We start from the raw sequence: 23,721 nt of genomic DNA, 5'->3' as shown, positions 1-23,721 counted from the left end.
AAGTCAAGCATTGAACTGCCACTGTGTTCCAACCCAGAAACAGCAAATATGTAAGTAAATAGCTTTATATTATGCAAATAAATATTTTGTTACCTTTAAAATAAGGAAACTTTTACTAATGGTGTGTAGCACATCATCTGTGGTTCAATGTAGTCAGTATATTTTTTATTATTCTTCCTTTGACTTGAACATGTTTATTGAGCATGTTCTATGTGCCAGGGACTTGGAATACATACAAAGCTCTGTAGCTCATGGAGATTAGTGTTAGAAATTAATATTACTATACATTTTGTCTGTCACTGAGAAGTAGTTCACTATTGTCAAATGAGAAACGATTCTCTCTAGAACTCAGGGAGCTAATTCTCCCTAAAATGAAACAAATCCAGAACTCAAAGGGTGGAGGTGACTTTGGCTTCCACTTTCCTCAAAGCTCATGACCAAAGCTATTAACACAGTGACCCAGGTTATGAAAAGCCTGGTGAGTGCGGTTATGGGCTCCATCTGCTTGAGCTCCCAGATGTGTACTTGGACTTCAGGCTGAGGAAAATGGATAAAATATGGGTGACCACTTCTTCTGGAAAATTGCAAATTAGCTGCAGATATAGCACGAGCATTATCACTCTGTACTACAATCTCAGGTGAGCTATGAGGAGAGTTAACTTTGTTAATTTTGCATAGTGCTTAGATGCCCAGATCATGCTGATACAATAACTGAAAGTATCATCTCGACTTTTTCTCGTGCTGTAAGAACTTATTCTCCAAACAAGACTGAGAAATATGATAAGAGGAGACAAAGAAATCATTTTCCAAAATGTATAATCTTCCATATATGTCTGATTTCAAAATATTTAATGAAATCTACAATTTTAGGTATTGAAGTTAGTAAAGTATTAAGGAACATATAGAAGAATTTTGGCAATGTTACTTTTTGAAATGCCATCTACTTTTTTTGCCAAGACCAAATTTTTCTTTAGAAATCTGTAATAATGTTACAGTTGAATTAAAATAACAAGAAAATCTCTGACAGGGAAGTTACTCATTTTGGGATCTAAGTTACTCATGATGAAAAAGACAAATATTCATGCAGGATAAAATATTACAAATATACTCATTTTTCTAAAATTTTTCCCTTCAACTTGTTCCTCACAGCTAATATTCCCTCCAACAGAGGATTGTAATTATCCACATGTGATGCGCTACTTCTCCCCCAGCAGCCAGACCAGTGTCACTAGTGGGTCACAGCACTCTTTCCAGGGAGCCCAGATCTTGCTCTGAGATGCTACTCACCCAGCACTCTAAAGAATTACCATATATTGAGTTTTGGTACCAACTACTGGCCATTCATGTGTACTGTGAACATACCATGCTTTGTAAACCACAGATACTGAACCACTGGCATGCATGAATAAAGCCCAGTGTTTTCATACACTGAAGTTATACACCAAAATTGGTATGCAAATCATGATACCTTGCTGTTGGGGGTGAGTAAGCTAACGTAATGGATTACTAATGCTTTCATAGACCATCTCTTGTCTTTGAAAAGGGTTTCCTACACGTTTCACTCCTCCCTGCCTCACCACACATAATGAGATAGATTATATTAGTACTTTCATGTAGTATATTTCAAACTGAGATAGAAATGGGAGTGTGTACATAGAAGGAAATAAGGAAATGGAAAAACATAAGGAAATTCTCAATTTCAGTAGACTGAGAAATAATAAATACTATTAGTGAACATTGATTGAAGGCTTATTATATCACAGATACTGCACCACATACTTCACATATGAGAAAACTCCACAAAATCAAGGTAAGTGGGCAGTAATTCATGCTCATTTACTGATGAGGAAAGTGAGGCTTAGAGAAGGAAAGTGACGGTCCTTGCTTCACACAGTTAGTATGAGACAGAGTTTAACAGGAATAACATTTGCGTGCTACTGTTCAGTATTAATAGTTAACTGACTATGTGCTAATTAAATGCCAGCTGCATCACTAAACACTTTACACACCTGGTTGCATTTAATCCTTATAACAACTCCGGGGGGAAGCGTGTGAATTAGGAAGAGAGCCATTGACAAATCAAAAGACTTCATTTTCTGAAGACGTGATATGTATATACAATGGAATACTACTCAGCCATAAAAAGAATGAAATAATGCCACTTGCAGCAACATGGATGGACCTACAGATTATCATACTAAGTGAAGTAAGTCAGAGAAAGACAAACATCATATGACATCACTTATATGTGGAATCTAAAAAATGATACAAATGAACTTATTTACAAAACAGAAACAGGCTCACAGACTTCAATAGCAAACTTATGGTTACCAAAGAGGAAAAGTGGTGGGGGGAAAAATTAGGAGTTTGGGATTAACATATACACACTACTATATATAAAATAGATAACCAACAAGGACCTACTGTATAGCACAGGGAACTCTACTCAATATTCTGTAATAACCTACATGGGAAAAGAATCTGAAAAAGAATGGATATATGTATATGTATAACTGAATCACTTTGCCATACACCTGAAACTAACACAATATTGTAAATCAAGTATACTCTAATTTAAAATAAAAATTAAATTAAAATTTAAAAAGAGACTGAAAACAAAAAAAAAAGACTCCATTTTCTCATCATACTTTCTTCAACTCTCTGAAAAAGTTTCTACACAACTCGACATTATCAAGAAATTGATAAAGTAAAGGATTGTTGTCCCAATGGTTGCATTTCTAAGAAGCTAGCCCAAGAAAATAGCCAGAAATGTTAATATAGACTTATGTTCAAGGATGACTATTCTTTGTATTATTATTTGTAACAGTGGGGGAAAAGCCCATAAATGAAATGTACAACAATAGGGAAATAGTTAATAAGTTATGTAAGAGAGTTATGAGACAGTTAAATGGTTTTGAAGAATATATAATGGTATGGAAAAATGCTGATAAGAAAATGGAAGATAAAAGAGTAGGAGAGTAACTATATTTGGTATAACTCATTTGTATTTCCAGATTGTTAACAATTATCTGTAATAAATATATACCACTTGTAAATAGTACAAATGAGCCATATTAATAAATGTATACCCTTCTTTCTCAATCATTTCCTTCTTCTGCCAGGACAACACCCCAAAGTACACTGGCCGACTTCAGGCTCTATTTTCTCATTTCCTGGGTTCAATCCAAACCCTACAGATGACTCCTCTCAGAATCACCTCCTCTTTTCTGTTTGTGAGTGGATATCACTGGCTCCCATGGGTACTCCTTCAGTTACCATCCATGCTCTCTAATCTACTGGCACAAAATAAAATACAGATTTCTGTGCCTTACACCAAAATCTGAATTTTTTTTCTTGTAAAGCCCAAGCATATGCAATTGTTTCAAACTCCAAGGTGACTTTTATGGATAATAAAGTTTGAAGATCTCTAACCTTTCAGTTTAGCCATTCATCTGTAGCAGACAGTACTGGCTTTTCACCAAAAAATCTGTCACCTCTTCTTCCGGGACTCAGCTAGACAACATTATCTAACTGCCCTTCTGTGTAGGTGAGGCTGCATGACTGTGGGTTAGCCAATGGCATGAGAGCAAAGTGATGCAGGCCATTTCCAGAACAAGTCCTTTCAGAAACTACGTGTCTTCTTCCTTTTTAATAGTCAAATGCCCATGACAATGAGGCCTGAGGGAATGGTGTAGGCACAAAATGGAAAGAGCCAGGTCCCTGAGCGAACACCTGGAGGAAAGATGCCCGCTGCCAGGAACACATGCAGTGGACCATCTAATGAGTGAGGAACAAACATCCCTGTGTTTGAGCCATTATTTATGTTGGGGGGTGGGTGCAAGGTCTGCTATACCAGCATAGCCAAGTAGAACTAATACACCAACTGATACGGTTGGATTAAAATCTGCTAGCTATTTTCTATATGTTCTATTTGTTCTATGTTTTGTTTTTCTTCTTTTTCTATCTTTTGTTAATTGAGCATTTTTTATGACCCTATTTTATCTCTTCCTTAATATTTCTACCTCTTCTTTAAGTTGTTGAGTAGTTACCCTATGCTTACAGTATAACTTAATACAATTAAATTAATATTATTTAATTAATAATAGCCTACCTTCAAATATCTATGCCACATGGAGGGAAGGATCTTACAGTATTACATACAATATATTCTCAATTCTTTCCACCCATCCCTGGTGTTACTGTTTCCCTACCTTTTACTTTTGCATGTGTAAATTCACAATACCTTGCTACTTTTTTTCCTTTTAGAGCAATTAAAAATAAGAAAAAAGTAATTTCATCTTGATTTATTTCATATCTGAGTTCTCTGAAGGAACTTGTCTAGAAAAGAAGAGCAGAGATTCAAATCCTGGCATTTAGTAAACACTCACTTTTTGGAATTAGGAGAAGGGAGATGAATTAGTGCAGGGGGAAGCTCAGTGTCACAGGACAGGGTAGAAATTTCCCTAAATATACCACAGTGATGAATGCTGAAGGTAGTTAAAGAAAATGAGACCAGAGAAAATTTATTGGATTCATGCCATTGACAGTCTGAAATGGGTCGTTTCAGCAGAGATAGAACAGGAGTGAGGTGGCAATAGATTCAAAAACAAACAGAGAACCTACAGCCTTGTGCTTTCAAGATCAGTTTCAGGAGACAGACTTCTGCTTGAACCTGCTCTGCCACCTGTTAGCTGTGTGATCTGGAGGATGTTACTTTACCTCTCTGTTCCCCCAGCTGTAAAATGAATTTAATAGCACTGATTCACGGGCTTGTTCAGGATACAATGTGATGTTCCATGGAAAGCGCATATCCCATAGCTTGGTACATAACATGTGAGAAGTCTTGGCTTTCACAAGTATATGACAAGGATATAGAGGCAGACGGAGGATGTGTGTGTGACAAATGAAGAAGAGAGTTGGGGCAGGTTTCAGTGTGGGAGTATGCAAATGGAGAGACAGGTGAGTTGGCAGCCATGTAGGATAGGGTTCACTGAATGGGGGTAAAGAATGAGGCTGCACTAGAGGAGAAAATTAACCAAAAAAGCCTTAGGGAGGTAGGGATGAGTTTGAGGTTAGGGCAGAAACATAGAGCTGAGCCTGGAAATTAATAGATAAAACTGTGCCATGAGGTAGGGCAAAAAGAGAGGACAGACAGAGTGACAGAGACTCTTAAAGGAACAGTGACCCCAAAGCTTCCAAGGAAAATCAACAGTCAATCTTCTCAGAAACACAATAACTGAGTTCATCGGCTGAGATCCCTGGAAAAAGTTGACCATCTCATTCCAGCTCCTCTTAGACCCAGCCTTACCCTGCTCCCATGATGCTCTCAACGTGTGCAGAAAAAGTGATGAATGGAGACAATGGTAACAAAGTGAGGGGGAAGAAAAGGGGACACAGATGGATAACTAACACTGTGTAAACATTAAAGATTTTGCATCTATAAAGGTAGAAGTCACCATGTATTTTAGTCAAAATCCCTTATACGATTAATTGATTAGTGGATTGATTCTGGTTTAAAGGGAAGGAGCTAAGCCCCAGAGCTCTTAGGGGGTTCCCCAAAGTCCCAGAGGTCTTTGACGGTAGAGACGGGTCTAGAATTCAGGTCTTCATGCTTCTGGAGTTGCATTGGTAGGAGATAAATAATTTCCAGTTCCAAAATGGATGTTAGTGGGAGGCCTGCCTAATATTGTGAAAATATAGCTAAATGTTCAGGAAAGAAAAAAGAACGTTAAGAGAGAGGAAAAAAAAAAAAAAAAAAGAATTGAAAACACAGTGGTGCTGACGAAGAACTAACAGTGTTATCAATACCCACAAACCAGGCAGGGCTTGTGATAATGGAAAGATTACACCTTTTTTTTTTTTTTTTTTTAAGTCAAAGCAGCAAGCAATATACATTAGCATCATGAGGTCAAGAACTTCACGCTACCTCACTCCATGATACCCTCAGTATATGGCATAATACCTAGAACAGAACAAGTTACTATTCAAATGTTTTTGAAAGTGTAATTGAACAAATTCAAATATTTTGAAGAACAATTGCAGGATCAAGGCCTGAGTGCAAGTCTGACTATACATGGTGTGAACTGAACTTGATCCAATCCAACTGGAGACACAGAACGATTCTCTGAGGATAGCAAAATCAATGAGCCATGTCAGTGGATCACTACCTACTTTGCTCCCTAAACCTTCTTCTCTTGGAAATGCCATAAAGATAAGTTTATGGCACCTGCTTGTTTGTTTGCTCAGTGACTCTTTGTTAATCTTGGCGGCAGCTGTTGGAACCAAAATTGAGTCAATCACAGGCTCCTCCCCCAGAATGTGGCGCAGAGACAAAGACAGGCTCTATCTTTCTAAGAGGTGAGAGGTACAGCGCATGAGCTATGGACAAGAAATTTTTTCCATGGGCGACGAGCAGCAGAGTAATTTGGTCTGTAGGAGGGGGTAGAATAAAACATTTGAATTAGAGAAATGCCACCTGAATTCCAGACAGCTTTTTGGTCCTTCCTGAGATCCAGCTTCATTTCCTCCCCACCTTTGTTTTTTTGTTTTTGTTTTTTTGTGTGTGTGTGTGTATATAGTCATCTTTATTAAGACATCTAGATTCTCATGGACATCTTCTTTTCTCTCATTAGAAAATCCACGGTTTATTTGAGAATGGTAAAAAGGGACAATATCTTAGTGTCATTATGACAAGTTTTCACCTCATAGGAAACCTGAAAGGGGCTCTGGGCCTCCCACGTCACCAGACTGCCTTAACAGACCTGCCCACACTCAAGTATCTTCTGGAATTCCTTATAAATTTCAATGGGCACCCGGGCAACAGAACATTCTATTACTCTGCTGGTTTTTAAGGTACAGGCCCAGGGTTAAATATTGTGTCCAAACTTAACATTTATAAATTGTCCAGGCTTATTTTCCAAAAATAGTGTATTACGCACTTTACCAATCTCCGTGCCAAATAAAGGACCCCAAAGCATTAAACGATAACCTCAAAGAAGTTCGGTGAGCCTCCTCTGCTCTCCCCAAATCAAGTTATTTGGAATCCCAAGCAAATGCTAGTACCACAAACGCAAGGCAGCAGTCTTTCCCAAAAAGCCCCACCTTTGTTTTTGAAATAAAATTTAATGAGAGCTGTGCCAAGTAAACCATGTAGTAATCCAAGGAAGTACATACTATTATTATCATCCTCATTTTATATGTGAGAAACTTGAGCCACAGAATGTTTACTATGACCACGCATAGTGACACATATTGGCTAAGTGGTGAGAGCTGAGATTCAGAATCAAGTGGGAAGGCTTCCGAATCTCTGCTCTTTGCTTGTCTTGTTCCTTTAAGAGGTTTTCATGACACACCCCCATATCCTCATAATACAGTCTCTTTTTTGCTTAAGGTAGCTTGAGTTGGCCACTGTTGCTTGGAAACAAAAGAGTAGTAACTAACACATCATTAAGTTAATGACCTGGCAGACAAGATATTCATAAATACAAATAACTACAATGCAAAGTAGAGTGTGGTAGCTATTATGAAAATTATAAACGAAGCTGTTCAGACACATCAGTGAGATGGTTTCTATATTTTATCATGAAGCAAGGATGGGTGGGGTATGGTGAAAAGTTTGATGACTAGTTTGGCTCTGAATTGGGCCTTGAAGGATGTTGACAAGTGGGGGATGGAGAGGGAAGGGATATTCTATAGGGAGGGAACAGCTTGAGAAAATACAAGCTTGAGAAAATACACAGATGATGAATAGGCCAAGGGTACACCGAGATTTTAATGAGACTTTTATTGTAGGGAGTGTTGGGGTGTGGATGGAGTACAGCTCCTAATCATGAGAGGCCTTGGATGCCTTTCTATACGAGCTGAACTTTATTCTCTAGAAAATAAAGACCTACTTAAAGTTTATGAATAATCGTGCCATCATCAGCATTTTGTTTCAAGCAGATTTCGGTAGCAAGGGAGGAATAACTGAGAAGGATAAAAGGTTGAGAAATATCTAAGTAGAAATACTAGTCAGAAAATTAGTGCAATGCATCCAGTCAATGGTGGTGAGTATTTAAAGTGAAGCAAAAGTTAAAAAAAAAGAAAAAAAAAAAAAAAAAAGGTTTTTTTATTAAGGAATACATTTGAGATAAGTTTATGAGATAAAATGGTGTCTAAATAAATGAAGACTAATGGTAGATAACATACTAAGTAAAGTAAGTCAGAGAAAGACAAATATCATATGATATCACTTATATGTGGAATCTAAAAAGATGATACAAATAAACTCATTTACAAAACAGAAACAGACCCACAGACATAGAAAACAAACTACGGTTACCAAAGGGGAAAGAGGGGGATAAATTAGGAGTTTGGGATTAGCAGATACACACGACTATATATAAAATAAACAACAGGGACCTACTGTACAGCACAGGGAACTCTACTAAATATTTTGTAATACCATATAAGGGAAAAGAATCTGAAAAAATATATATATATATTCAGTTACATATATATATGCGTATATATATATGTATATATATATACACATATATATATGTATATACATATTTATGAGGTGTCATTAACAGAAGCCCTGTGATTTCTAGCTTAACAACTAAGTGGAGGGTGTTCCATGAATGGGAATCACCAACTCTAGCGGAAGGTAGAAGCTGCTTTCTTGAAAATCATCATAGATAGAGAAAACTGGATATTTAATACATAATGCTTCTTAAAGCCTTCATGATTGTTCAAAACTAACTTTAATTCCTTTTTAAATCTTTCTTTACATACCCATTTCCACTTGCTTGTCTGCTTTGGGGATGATCTCATGGTTTGGTAATGCTCAAACTCATGTTTCAATATTCTTATAACTCAAAGTATTGGTCTCCATGGGGCAGTAAAATAATTTTAAAAGATATAACTATGTGCTTCCCGGGTCCCTGAGAAGAGTCCAAGGTTCCTCCTCTCTGCTGAGTACCAGGGATGTGGTTGTGGGTAATGTGTGACAGAAATCCCAGGAACATTTAGAGGAGCCCCAGAACAGAAGGGACTGGTTCTGCTTCCAAAAGGGTGGGCTGGAGGGGGATTACAAGACTCAAAAATCTCCCACCCAGTTATGGGATGCCATGGCAGCAAAGGCTAAGTGAAGTGCTCGGCGAGTGGGACTCAAGGCAGCTGGAAAGGCAATAGGGCACTCACGCCTGGCATAGAAAGCATACAACAATTTCTCATTTCCCCCGGTGGGGCTGAGAGATCACTGGTGGGCAGGAAGGAACTAGGATCATGACCAGGAAGGTTCAGAGAATAGGCCAACATCCACAGACCATGGTCACAGTACCATCACAAGGACAAAGGATGAACAGGCTAGAGAACTCCATCTCAGGGCAACAAGGGAGGACTGAGATACCATCAGACCAGGTGAACCTTGCCCCATGGCAGGATGATACTTCAGCTCCCATCAAACTTAGCTCTCCTGTAGGAACGAGAGGAAAAGGTGTGCAGGAGAAACTTGAGACACTATTTTAAATAAGAAATGACTGAGCTGATTAACAGTAAGCTGATGAATGTATTCAGCCATGTATTAGGAGATATTCATTTGGGGGCATTTAAATGGACAGATTCATTAAACTGGACATTGTCATATATTTACATGGATAATAGGGTTTAAAATATTTTATAATATTACATCACTGGGTATTACCACTCACGTCTTTATTGTTCATTTTCAATAGTTCAAGTTCAACTTGATTTCTAAATGAGTTACCAAGGATCTTGCTTACGCTAGAGCCACCATGATCAAAATATCTCACAAGATAGTTATGGTAACAATGGTATTAATTTTTCTAAGCAGTGAATACAACTTGAAAGAAGAGAAAAAGCTGAGTACACATGAAATCAACAATGGATTTCTCCCCAGTTAAAGCCAGTTATTCAAAAGGTTGAGAAAACAAAAGTAGGTATAATTACAGTTAAATATATAGGAGATGAAGGAGGTTTGGAGCCAACCAACATATCTGGAAAACATGATACAACCAGTATTTGAGGCATTTGTTAGTATTTATCTTGGGTAAAAATTCAGAGGTAGATGACGGTTAGAGTTACATAGTTCAAGATCATTACATGGGCAAAAAAACAGACATATTCTGTATAATTCTAGAGGAAAATAGGCAGAGGTAGATTTTGGTTGATTATGAGAAATAACTCTTTAGCCTTTCAAAGCTCCCCAAACTTAAATGAGCTCATTCTCAAAAAAATGATCTCCCTGCCAGTGAAGGTATAAAAAGACCATCTAAAGGTTGTAGAAGGAATCCCTTCTATGGTGACTGAAGCTTATTGACTTTGATTGTTCCTAGGGTTTTATCCAATCCCAAGGCTTTCTACAAATGCATGTTGAATGTAGCTTGTTCAATAACATCTAATTCTGTCATACAGCTATAAACATAGCCAAATAAAAATAAAATTAAGGGCTTCTGCTATTGTAATTGAGACAACACATCACTGCTGTAGGTCCGTTCCTTGGAACATATGACAGGAAAATTCTAAGCAAGACAGTGACTTCTTGGGAAGGCCACCTGCCATAAGCCTCCAGATGGCATCCAACTGGGATGTCCAGTGCTAATAGCCAAGAAAAAGTCATATAAAACACAGTTTTAAAAGAAAAACACTTGTTGAAGATTCTCCTTAAAGGTGCCAAACCCACACATACTTGGTATTTGTGGCCAGGCTGCCAAATACCATAGACATATAAAAGCTTCCACATGACCTGTAACATTTTTAGGATTTTTTTAACTTTAATACTTCTAAGCACCTAAAATTCAATGCCACCCTTCATTAAGAATGAAAGTAGAAAAGCAGATGGAAATCTTGAGATCTGAGTCCAATTCAAAAGTTATTTCCCTCACTGGCAAGATAACATTCAGAGAAAAAAAATCACTTATGAGATATGCAGGAAAATATACCAAATATCAATCATGAAAAAAAAAAAAAAAAAACAGATTGGCCAAATATCTTCTCTGGGCAAGAATACAAGTTAGGCTTCTCAGCTTTCCCAACAGAATAAGAAAGGTGCCATCTGCACCTCTGTTCTCCAAAGGACACAGCCTTGTGACAGTCAAGCTGTTTGCTCCCAGAGGTCTTGCTTGTCCATCCCTGTTGTGCATCTTATCACAGGGGACTGATCCCTGCAGGTTGCATCCCCAAGCTCCCATGTCTGCTGGACTCCTGCTGGGTTCAAACAGAAAGCTCCACTGGATGGAGAAGAATAGCGCCCCCTCTCTGACTGCTTCAGGTGGTACCTCTGTGGCTCCAAAGGCCCCTGATGACCATGGTTCCAACTCCCCCCTGGTGACTCTGGATGATGAGCTCCAGTAACACTGTCCACTTCCTTTGTCCATCCATCCTGGGAGCCTCAGTGCTGTGCCAGTGGTGGTCCCCTTGCTGTTGCTAATCTCAGGAGTGCTTCCTTAGAAGTGAGGCACCCAGGGAGCAAGATTTTAGGAGACATTTACTCTCAGGGTTGGGCAGAACAAAGTCAGCACCTGAACATGAATGCCTCCTAAATTTTGTATCCTAGGTGCCTGGCTTGCCCTGCCCTAATCCAGGCCCTGCTTATCTCTGGGGTACCTCACTGCTGTTCAATTGTAGCATTCTCCCATTGCCCGTATAACCAATTCTCTATATTCCATTGCTTATATGTAGCCAGCTTTCTGGCTGGACCTTGACAAATTCTGGCATCCCTTTCATGGAGTTTAATCATGAATTTGTTTCTACCTAGCTTTTGTCAGAGGCATACTGAGAGAATATTAAGACACCTTAAGAAATAGACATCCATCCTTTTCTAAGTATTTCAGTTCTATCTTTATGTCAATCTAGTTCACCAGAAAGACAGATACCTGGATCTCATTAGCTCAGACTGCTGCAGAGATAGCTTCCCTGAATCCCATTTTAAGGTTATTCTCTTGTCTTTTATTGACATTCAGTATAAAACATTAAAAAAATAGATGTCTTTCCCCACATTTATTCTAAAAACACCTGCTGAAGATATTGTCCCCTAATTTTACTATATTGTATCATGTATTAATCAGGGTGACTAGGTTGAAATATTTGAGGGAAAAAAAGAGGGAACATTTTTGGGTTCATTTAAGTGGAAAGAGTTTGGTGGAGCTGATCTTGGGAAAAACTAGACCAAGGACTCCAACACTATTTTTCTTCCTTCCTCTCTCCCCTTCCCTTTCCTTCCTTCCCTTCCCTTCCCTTCCCTTCCCTTCCCTTCCCTTCCCTTTTCTTTCCCCTTTCTCTCTCCTTCTCCTTCTTTCTCTCTGTCTCTCTCTGTCCCTGTCTCTGTCTCTCTCCTCACCCCTCATTTCTTTTCTCACTGTGTTGGCTATATTCTTTCATGTCTACTATGCCAAAAGTTACAGGGTCTAATATAAGAAAAGTGAGCACTTTTTCATGAGCTCCAGCCAGAAAATTCTTGGGAAAGGAAAATTTACTGACCTTCCTTGAGTCACATTTCCATCCCTGGACCAGTTACTGAAGCTGGTGCACACCCAGGAGGGGAGGAGGGTGTGGGTGGAAATGCTGTGATTTCTAGGCCCTACCAAAGAACCCCGTGGTTGGAGTGATGAGGGGATAGTTTCCTAGACAAAGGGAGATGTGGCTGTGAGCAGACCAAATAATAAATAGTCTCTAGATACCTTTTTTTAGAAGCCATTCAACATCTTCCATTTAAAGTTCAATACCATAAAAAGTTTAATGAGTGTTAAGCGCTCATGCATCTCTTTTTGTCTTTGTTTTCAGGGGATTTAAAACATGATTTAATGCTTGGTAGTGACAACTGCTCACTCTATCACTGAACAGATATTTACTGAGTTCCTACATTTTTCTGGGTGCCAGGTATACAGTAATGGAAAATAACACCTACAAAATCTGGGCTCTCGTGGAGCCAGCTGTGTGGTGGAGAAGGAAACCACCTGTGATGGTCAAACAACAAGAAGAATGCAGGAAAGCAAGGGCAGAGATGCTCGTTTCAGTCATTCTTTCCATGAACACTGTTCTGCTAAGAGGTATTTGAACTGAAACCTGCATGAAGCAGGAAAGTGAACTAAGAATTTATCGGAAATAATAGTGTTATAGTGTTATAGTGTTTAATGAAAAATAAACAAGGTCAGAACAGATGTCTTGAACAGGGAGGTTGCTGGGTATGTTTAGAGAGTAGGAGGGGACCATTAGGACTAGAATAGAGGGACCCAGGGAGGCAACGTGAAAACATAACAGCAGACACGTGGCAGGGCCAGATGGTGTGGACTGATCTTCCATCTGGTCAGTATAATCAGTGTGTCCGTTTGGAGCCCCATCAGCATTTTTTCAATGATAGGAATAGAATAGAAAATATCTTTGTGCATTGAACTTTCTTATCTCAAAACACTCTGCTGTTTTACAGGCCACAATGTGTTGAATTAGTAAACCACAACTGACAAGGGAGCATGTTCTGAGCCAAAGCTCATATGAAGTAATTGACAAATTCATTGGGGTCATTTTTTTTCTTAATTTTATTTATTTATTTATTTTTGGCTGTGTTGCGTCTTTGTTGCTGTGCACGGGCTTTCTCTAGTTGCGGCGAGCGGGGGCTACTCTTCGTTGTGGTGTGCGGGCTTCTCATTGAGGTGGCTTCTCTTGTTATGGAGCACGGGTTCTAGGCACGCGGGCTTCAGTAGTTGTGGCTCATGAGCTACAGAGAGCAGGCTCAGTAGTTGTGGCACTCAGGCTTAGCTGCTCCACGGCATGTGAGATCTTCCCGGACCAGGGATCGAACCCGTGTCACCTGCAGTGGCAGGCGGATTCTTAAGTGCTGCGCCACAAGGGAAGCCCCATTGGGGTCATTTTAATGCTTTCTTGTCAAATAAAATATGTTTACTTGAACAAAAGTTTCCTGTATTGATTACAGGAGATTTGAGTTTCTCATTGGACTATATGAATTTCATAAATATCTACTAGTTGAACAAGTCCTAATTTTACAGGGAGACCTCCTCTGCTGTCAAAATTACTATGGAAGGATATAGCACTTAGAAGCACATTCAGTTTTATGTAAGTCAAAGAATAAATCAGGCAATCAGCCACTATTGACTAATTATTTACTCTCAAAAGGCTTAGTGTGCCAATATATGTAAGATACAGTCTGACTGAAAACACTTACAATCTAGTAGAAAAGACATGATGTATAGGTGAATACTTAAAATAAAAGGGAGACTGTGAGAAATACTAATTTAGGTCAATTAGGAAAAAATTGTATGAGTTCAAGGAGGAAGGAAATTATCTCAGGCTGGGTTAATCAGAGCAGGTTTCATGGAGGAAATGACATCTGAACTTGGCCTTGAGGAGTAGGATGATTCTACAGAGTATGGGGCTTGGGAAGCAGTCCTTAAAAAACAACTAAAAGCAACGCCAGTGACTAAACTCATTAATAACAGTCTCCTGTTTGCTGATGTTTAACATTAGCCCTGACATAACGCTGGACCCCCCCTGTGTGTAGCACAGTCTGGGAGAAGTATCCCAAATCAGTCACTATTTATTAAAACATATTTATCAAGTGATTTCTATGGACAACTCATCATGGGGGACACAAATAAAAGTAAGATGTGGTATTATAAATAACTCTAGATGCTTGATAGAATGGATTTGTAAGATAGCATTATGATGTATGTATGTCTTCTATATATAAGAATATATATATCCATATATATTCTTTTAAAATTTCAGTCTGCTACAGTATTAAATACATTTAAGATAGCTATATATACATATATGTAGAGATAGGCATATCTATATTAGCTATCTATGTGTGTGTGTATGTTTCAGCTACACCACACAACAACTGTTTAATTTAGAAATTTTCACTTTCATTATGGCTAGTGTATACAGGACGTCTGTAAGTACTATTGCATTTCTTAATAGAAGTATGTCTGTTCTTGCTCGGTATTCCAGGCCAGTACCTAATCTTGTATCAATTACTCACATCATCTCACATGTCTAGGAGGGATTTATATCAAAGTTTGTGAGCCATCTCACAGACGCATGCGTGTTTCTCTAAGACACAGCTGTATTAGAGACTGTACAAGGAGGAACGCTTCCAGGCATCATATCTCACTAAGGATGAGAGAAATCCAAAACCTTACACAAAAAGAAGCACAGTACAATATAGTTATCTATGCAAAAAAGTGCTAGCTATTTACTTCAATATATATAAAACCAAAATTACTATTTTCAAGTTGGTATTTAACTCTAAACTGAATCATGCATGTATACAAATAATTCATTTTCACTTTATCACAGACAAATGCCAGACAACTGAAATTCATAGAAAACACTTAAGTCCAATTTTATTCAAGTTTCTGTCCCTTTCACCAACCACATATTTATAAACATGATTCAAAACCAGACAAGGTTTGATGGAACCCTATGAAATTGTAATAAGGGAAGAACAAATCTGGCTCCATATTAGATCTGTTTCTTGTACTTTAACCCTTGTGCTTTGTGGCCTGTGCTTAGTCATGCTGGCTCTGCACCTTATGTAAAAGAATGTTGCCTATAGCCTGAAACATACAGGATAGCCTGTTCTCAGGGCTCTGACTTTTAAGAGTCCATTCATATAGAGATAAAAAGTTGCAGAACAGGGAAAAATATTTGTCTTGTTGGAGGTTTGCAGGAACATTGTGACCTGACCTATGTGGACAGCTGCAAGAACAAAGGATTCCAGCACCAAGAAGTTTGCAACAACTAACCACACTTCTCCCTCACCTGGCCTTTAAAAATGCTTTGCTGAAACCCTTTGAGGAGTTTTTTGTTTTGTTTTGTTTGTTTTAGGCAGGAGCCACCCATCTCCTTGCATGGCCCTGCAATAAACCTTTCTCTGCTCCAAACTCTGACGTTTTGGTTTGTTTGGACTCCCTGTGAGTCAGGCATACAATAACTTGCTTTCAGTAACAAAGATGGCCTCTGATTTTGTTTTCAATTCTTCAGTAACTGGATATTTGACTTTAGAAAAGTCCCTTTACTTCTTTAGACCTCACTTTCCACATCTGCAAAGTGAGCTGCTAAAGGAATTCCCTTCAAAGTCTTACTTTTAGAGTCTATAAAAATATTCTCAAAAAAAAAAAAAAATAGGACCTAGAACAGAGTTCAAGTCTACTCTCCTAATTGCAAAGGAAATGAGAGATGCTTAAAAGCTCCCTATAAAGTTTTAACAAGATGACACTCAAGGTGCTAATATTTACACTTGCCAAACATCACACATCTGCAGCACTGGTTTGCATATGATAGACAGGCAGTCTATAAATATTGATTAAAGGAATATATTTTGTGCTTCTGATAGATTATTCTCTTGATAAAATATATGACAGTTAAAATGCATGTTTAACATAAAGAGAATAGCATGTTTATTGTGCTATAAATATTCATGCCTCTCAATAATACAAAGAAAAGGCTCTTCTTCTAAGTCACAATTCTAAATATTTCATAAGTCATGGATTCCTCTAGGAATCTGAAGAAAACATTGTATCCTTTTGCTATAAAAAAATTCACAAAAAAGACACACTCGAAATTGTGTATATTGATCTGATCCAAGGGCAGAATGCTTTTCTTAAAGAAATATACTGAATTCACTTCATTATCACCCTTATTCAAAGGAGGAAAAACTTTCTGTTGTTACTTGTGAGCTCTGTAGCCCATGTACCTAAACATTTTTATGTCAGTCTTTTTTAACTCAGCAATTTCTGAAATTTAATATGAAGGTAAGTTTTAATGTTGATGCCTTACTTATTATTACAACATAGCAACATTTAAAGATTTAGCTGACCAAGTAAAGTAGGAAATTTCTGAGACATGTAAAACATAAGATGTAATAGCTTCTCATGAGAAACAACTTAATGTGTTTTATTAAGACTTTTGCTGCCCTTATCGTGCTGCTACAGGGTTTGGAACCAAAATCATTTAACTCTGTGCCCTGAATATTAAATATATATATATATATATATATATATATATATATATATATATATATATATATATATATATATATACATACACATAACCTAATTTGTAGAATCTATTCTGTGGTGTTTTGTTGGCAAGCAGTGTAAACATCCTAAAGAATAATGACCCACTATATTTTAGTCATCTAGACATTCTTTAAGGCAGTAAAGATTTGTTTTTTGAGAGGGTAAATTTTTTTGGAGAGTGAAAGAAGAAACATGTGGAAGGCATCCCTCTGCTTTCCAAAATCTCCAACTGTGAGTGACACATGCAATAGTATTTCGAAAGTTTCAAAAAAATGAAATAAGAAAGGCAAATCATATTGTAATTCTCCAGATAAACAATATTATGTCTACCAAAGACTACTGCTATCAAAAAGGTCTAGCTAGTGTTTTGATGCCTACTAATTAATCCTGGAGGGGTGCTCAAACCAACTATGAGAAGATTTGTAAATTTTGAAATACAGTGAGGGTTCGGTAGAATATTCGGAACATGAATAGAACTAAGTTTTTCCTACATGTTACTTTGACTAGTAAATTCACTTACTGAAAACTGACTTATTTTGGTATTCTACAAAGTAATAGTTTATATTTTAAATGTGGGTGCATTTGATTGGACTATATGGCCTTAAATAAACTGAAGTACTCAAAATAGTCAATAAAAAGTTGGCCACTATGGTTTTTCCAAATTTCTTAGCTCTAAAACATATTAATAATTGAACGATAATATTTGTAACTTTAGATAGGGAAGTTAAGTAGTGAAGAAATTAAAAAAGAATATAATTTGTGGGGAGTTCAGGTCTTTTGAGCATGAGCCACCTGTTTTCCTTGCATGGCCCTCCAATAAACTTTCTCTGTTTCAAAAATAATATATATATATATATATATGTTATATACATATATTATATATATATAAAATTTGGGCTGGCCATTTACTAATAGAGTAGAAGCTTGGATGATTCATTGCAATCCATATGAATGACCAACACAGAAAATCAAGACAATCTTTCGGTCCCATCAGATATGCCATACATACATGTGATTCTGGGTCCTTCAGCGTATCCTCATGCTAACTTCTGTCAAAAGGAAGACTCTATGAAAATACCTTATAAATTTTAAAAAGGTGTGATAAAAAAGACCATTTTTTTCTATGCTTGCTTTTCTAAAATATAAATTATTTCCTGTCTCAAATGCTGAAATCTGTTGTCCTGGGACCTTGCCTTCCTCAAAACGCCCACATTTATTTGTTGCAACCATATACAAAATCATGTCCTTTCTTCCTGTCCTGACCACGTGTACTCACCTCTTGAATCTGTGTGTTGCTCTCTTTTTCAATTATACCGCATCATAGCTTCCTCCTTCCCACCCCTTGACCTCCAGAGCCCTCCTCTCTCTCACATATCCGCCTTCAATCCCTGTCTGAAGTAACAATTATCATTTTAATTTCATCTAGAGATTTAAGTTTCAAAATATAATCTACAATGTTGTGCCCATAGAATCTTATAAATTCTTTAAATTGACGTAAACTCGAGCATGCAAATGATCAATGAAAATGCCGGCCATCTTTATCTGTGCTTGGATAAGCTGCTATAAAATGGCCTCAGGATTATTTTGGTCTCCGGATTATTTTGACCACCTGAGATAGAGCTGACTGTGCACACTTTCCCCATGGTGGGCACACCTGGGAGGTGTCAGTTTTCTACATCTCCTATTGCTGCTGTAGGTTTCAGCCCACAGGCTTCTCAGGAGGGGTGAAGTGCAGAATGTGTAGACATAACGTTGACTCCATCACAGTTAAAAACAATGTTTATGAACAAAATTGTTCATGGAAAATACAAAGAATCTCTTCCCAACTGGAACAATACGTGTGGTCAAAATTCACCAATTATGCTAGGTTTGGGGTGTTGAGTCCATAACAATCTTTGCCTGAGGAGAGAAAGGACATGTGGGAAAAGTGGTCCTTGCCATGTGAAAAACTGTGTAGCTATTTTAAAGCAAATGAAAAAGGGATGCTATAAATCATAATTTAAGTTATTTACACATATGCCTTAGTTTCCTTACTTTAGAACTCTCTACTAAGGAGAAAATTCCGGAAACATTATGTTAGAATATACACATTTTCAAAGCGCTCCTGTAAGACAATAAAATATATTCTGCTACAAGTATTTTAAAATATAACAACAGAAGCATAAAAATTTTTGGACTGAAACATTTGTGCAACTGCAGACTTTCAGGTATCTCAAACAAAATATTTACTTTTTTTCCCCTAAATGCTCCTAGGCACCTCTCCAGATGGAATCATCACTGAAAGAAAGTAAGCTTTGTGTTTTGTCCTGTTTCTGATTGAGCTGTTCATTTTTCTACTCCTGCTTTCCTGCCAGAACATATGGGATATACTTTCAGGATAAAATATTTCCAAGCTCTTTGGAATGTTGTGAGTCTCACCTCCAGGGTGGTACTCTGTACGTACAGGATCATTAAAAAAAAAGAGAGAGAGAGAGAGAGAGAATACGAAACAGGTGGAAATCAGGAACCACACAAGGCTTTAGACTAAAATGTCTCATGTCATCTGATTTTAGCTTGTTTATTCCTCACTCTTTTATATACTTTAAAATTTAAATATGATATTGTAATGAGGCTCTTGTACAATTACCTAGAATTGAAATTTTTCTCAAGATACACATTTCTAGAGAAGACTGAACAATATTAACATTAAATTTCAAGAGATATCAATTCTCCTAACTTGCTAATGTGTGGTATCAACTAAAACATAATTAATCTATGCCATTACATTTTCATAAAGATTATTTACTGGTTATAAAAAACTCACAAGATTATTAGAGAAAAAAATTAGACTCCTAGTTGCAGGTAGAATTCAAATAAAAAAGGACAAAATGAAAGATGTAAAAGTCTTATTCTGTAGCCATAACACTGACTAATGTAACTTTTCATGACTTTTTGAGTTTTCAAGAAAACATTTCTACTGTCAGGCCTCTATGCACCCACATGGAAAACCACCTAAAGTATATTTTTAATAGATATTACCTAAAACAAAGTTCTCCAAACAGAAACAAATCATATGGCAATAGATGAGCCTGATGTTCAGTTCTGATTGTAACAAAAATGCATTCAGATTAACAACCTGGTCGGGATTAACAATAAAGCTAAATTTTCTTGTGTGGATCTCCATAGGTAAAACCAAATCCCTACCAGAGTGAGGGCTTTGACACTGAGAGCCCAGGTCTTCCCCTACCCTCTCCTACTTGCTAGCCTTCTAGAATAAAGTTACTTTTTAAAAAAAATTAAGGTATGGTTAATTTACAATGTTGTGTTAGTTTCAAGTGTACAGGGATGTGATTCAGTGATTCAGTTAAGTTCTTTCTCAGATTCCTTTCCATTATAAGTTATTACAAGATACTGAGTATAGTTCCCTGTGCTATACAGTAGGTCCCTGTTTATCTGTTTTATATATAGTAGTATGTATCTGTTAATCCCAGACTCCTAATTTATCCCTACTCCCCTCCTGCTGTCCCCTTTGGTAACCATAAGTTTGTTTTCTATGTCTATGAGTCTATTCATATTTTGTAAATAAGATCATTCATATCAGTTTTTTTAGATTCCACATATAAGTGATATCATATGGTATTTGTCTTTCTCTGTCTGACTTACTTCACTTAGTATGATAATCTCTAGGTCCATCCATGTTGCTGCAAAGGGCATTATTTCATTCTTTTTTATGGCTGAGTAATTCCATTGTGTGTATGTGTGTGTGTATATATATATATATATATATATATATATATATATATATACCACATCTTCTTAGAATAAAGTTTTGAACATAATCCCAGGCCTTGTGAACCTGCCTAGGACTCTGGCTAGAATCTGCTTTATCATAAAGAAGTCTTTCCTGCTAAAAACTTGATAAGGCAGCTTCTCCTATCTTGTTCTAAAATATTTCATGTTTACTTTTTTTGCTTTTTGCTCTTCTGTTTTCTTTCTTTTTCTTTTCTAGCTTTTTTGACATATAATTGACATGTAACATTGTATATGTGTAAGGTGTACAATGTGTTGACTTGATACATTTATATATTGCAAAATGAATACCACCACAGCAGTAGCTAATATCTCTATCCCATCATACAATTGCCATTGTGTTGAGAACATTTAAGATCTACCCAGTTAGCAACTTTCAAGTATATAATACAGTATTATTAACTATAATCACCATGCTGTGTAATGATTCCCAGAACTTGTTAATCTTGTAACTGGAAGTTTGTACCCTTTGACCAATACTCCCAATTTCCTCTACCCCCCAGCCCCTGGTAACCATCATTCTACTCCGTTTCTCAGAGTTTGTCTTTTCTAGATTCCACAATTAAGTAACATCATACAATATTTATCTTTCTCTGACTTATCTCACTTAGCATAATGCTCTCAAGGTTCATCCAAGTTGTCAAAAATGGCAGGATTTTCATCTTTCTCATGGCTAAATAGTATTCCATTTACACACATACAAACACACATACACATGCATACTATCATCTGTTGATGGACACTTAGGTTGTTTCCATATCTTTTTTTTTGGCCACATGCCCAGTTTGTGAGATCTTAGTTCTCCGACCAGGGATTGAATCGGGGCTCCCTGCAGTGAAAGAGCCAAGTCCTATCCATATCTTGACTATTGTGAATATTGCTACAATAAACATGCAATTGTAGGGGTGCAGGATTCTCTTTGAGATAGTGATTTCATTTCCCTCAAATGTACAACCAATCTCTTGCTAGATTATATAGTAGTTCCATTTTTAATTTTTTTGAGAGTCCTCCATACTGTTTTCCATATGGGCTGCACAAATTTACAGTCCTGCCAACGGAGCACAAGGGTTCCCTTTTCTCTGCATCCTCTCCAACACTTGTTATATCTTGTCTTTTTGATGACAGTCATTCTAAAAGGTGTGAAGTTATACCTTACTATAGTTTTAATTTGCATTTTCATGATGATTAGTGAGGTACAGCCCCTTCTTTGGCAAAAAAAATTCTATTTAGGTCCTTTGCTCTTTTTTTAAATTGAGTTGCTTTGTTTTTTGCTATTGAGTTGTGTGACTTCTTTACATATATTGGATATTAATCCCATATCAACTAGATGATTTACAAATATTTTCTCCCATTCCATATTGTCTTTTCATTTTGTTATTTCTTTTGCTCTGTAGAAGATTTTTGGTTGATGTAGTCCCACTTATTTATTTTTGCTTTTGCAGCTTGTGCTTTTGGTGTCATACCCAGGAAATCACTGCCAAGACCAATGTGAAGGAGCATTTTCCCTATGTTTTCTTCTAGCAGTTTTATGGTTTCAGGTACTATGTTTAAGAGTTTAATCCATTTCAAGTTACCTTTTGTGAGTGGTATAAATAGGGGTCCAATTTCATTCTTCTGCATGTGGTTATCCTGTTTTTGTAACATGATTTATTTAAGAAACTATCTTTTCTCCATTAAGTATTCTTGGCTCCCATATCAAATGTTAGTTGACAGTATACGTGACGGTATACTTTTGGACTCTCAGTTCTGTTCCATTGGTCTATGTGTCTATTTTTATGCCAGTATCATGCTATTTTGATTACTATAGCTTTATAGTATAGTTTGAAATCAGGAAGCATGAAGCCTCCAGCTTTGTTCTTTCTAAGGATTGCTTTGGCCATTGGGGTCTTTGGTGGTTCCATAGAAATTTTAGATTTTTTTTTTTTTATATTTCTGTGAAAAATGCCACTGGAATCTTGATAGAGATTGTATTGAATATATATTCTCCAGTTTAGGATCTTGGGAATGAAGAGGAGCAGGACTAGAGATGAGGCTGGGGTGGCAGGCCGAGGGCAGCCTGCCAGGGGTTTGGATCTACTTTGATGATTAAGGGTACCATGGAGTCACAGAAGACTAAGCAGAATACGATTTCTTATGTCTAACAATGTACTTGATAAAGTAACAATGGATTCCAGCTTCATGACTTGGGGCTTATTTGAAAATGAATGACCCAAACTCATCTCACAGACACACGCACACACACATATACCCACAACAAAGTAACAAAACAACCAGTCAAGTCTAGCCCCTAACAAAGAACAGTACCCTATAGAAGGTACTCAATAAATGTTGGATGAATTCCTTCAAGGACTACTGAAAAGTTCTTTCATAATGAAATATTGCCACACTCACTTAAATACCCATCTAAATTTTAGACTCAGAGTTGAGAGAAGAAGCCAAGTTTCCAGTAGAAAGCTGGAATTCTTGAGTGATGTTCCTGATTCTGGTATGAAGGCAAAGCTGACTGTTAGCTGAGGAATGGAGCCAATAGGAAAGTTGAGAAAAGCTAACACTTCCAGTGCCTACTGGAGACCTACATCCATTTAATCCTCACAAGTAAATACTATGAATACCCCAAATTTACAGATGAGAAAACATGGGGCATAGGAAAATAAAGTAATTTTCCCAAGTCAACATTGGAACCTAGACCTTAGACTCCAGAGGCCCTGCTTGCAACTTGTATGCTCCTCTCTCCCATTCAGGGGCGAAGATACCATACCATACCAACCAGAAAAAAAACTATGAGTTGGCTTAGAAGCAATAGCTGTGCTTTATTACTTTAAATTAATTAATGAATTCATTTATGTATTTGCAGATTTATTTTAATGAAAGACCACACCAGATGTTTGAAAAC

The 23,721-nt window shown here is 37.2% G+C and overlaps 1 protein-coding gene across 4 annotated transcripts in view; it reads right to left on the bottom strand.

The window, feature by feature from the left end:
• The window catches only part of HMGCLL1 (3-hydroxy-3-methylglutaryl-CoA lyase like 1), a 140,171-nt gene that overhangs the window by 9,115 nt on the left and 107,335 nt on the right, over positions 1-23,721 (bottom strand). The gene's annotated exons all lie outside the window — the stretch shown is intronic.

Source organism: Eschrichtius robustus, chromosome 12, assembly GCF_028021215.1.
Source record: "Eschrichtius robustus isolate mEscRob2 chromosome 12, mEscRob2.pri, whole genome shotgun sequence".
Lineage (NCBI taxonomy): Eukaryota > Metazoa > Chordata > Mammalia > Artiodactyla > Eschrichtiidae > Eschrichtius > Eschrichtius robustus.
This window is presented reverse-complemented; position numbering and strand designations above follow the sequence as displayed.